Here is a 958-nt window from a genome sequence, read left to right on the forward strand (position 1 = left end):
AATTATAGTTTTATGACAGGTAACACTTTCTCTTACTGGTTTACAGTACTCTGGCTCAAACTGTTATATGTGAGGCAGCGTGGTGGAATCAGGCTCTCGTCAATTTTTGAGCATAAAGAGTTAACGGTATCATCTTAAAGCTTGTTCACTTGTGTTTATTTGAATGAAAAAAATATCCATGTATCTTGAATACAAGTCAAGATATTAGCAAATGAAGGAGGTGGGGGTCACCTGTTTTCAGAGGAAAAATTAGTGAGAAAATGGCCGCCAAAGATTGGTTATTTCCTTAGCTTAAGAGTCCGTGGTAACTGAAGGTTTACATTTTTTGTGCCTTTATTCAACGTTTTTCAGAAAAATCCACACAGATATGAGTTCTTTAATGGGCATGAAAGGTGTGGAGCCAAAAAACAAAAACTTGATAAAAATTCACCAACCTTCGGAAAAATGCAGGTTTCTTCAATTTGATTATTTTGACGAGAGCCTGATTCCACCACGCTGCCTCACATATGTTAATGTTGACTTTGATGCTTTTTGTTACTTACATAGATGAAAACTGCATTTTAATGTCATATTTTTAAACACAGTTAATTTATTTTTATATAAAACAACCTATCTTTGTACATTTTTTACAACTGAACATTTTAATAAATCTTGCCATGACTACTAATTACTAACTATATCAACATTATTATATTACCTGTCTGCGACAGGTCTACTTTGCTACACTGTGCCTGTCTTGAACAAGTCTACTGACCTTCATTTAACTAGTTTGCATTTCTCATCTCAGGTCCTGTAGAGAGCCGGCATATTGTCAGTCTTTCTGATGTAACAATGTGCAATAATGCTCAAGGAATGAGATAAAATACAGTTGAAGTTCAAAGGAAAGAATCTTTACAGTATTGATATTATATTACATTATATTTTTTGGTACTCATGTTGTTGTGGGTCGGGGGGAGGG

The sequence above is a fragment of the Aplysia californica genome, unplaced genomic scaffold (genome assembly GCF_000002075.1).
Source record: "Aplysia californica isolate F4 #8 unplaced genomic scaffold, AplCal3.0 scaffold00852, whole genome shotgun sequence".
Taxonomy (NCBI): domain Eukaryota; kingdom Metazoa; phylum Mollusca; class Gastropoda; order Aplysiida; family Aplysiidae; genus Aplysia; species Aplysia californica.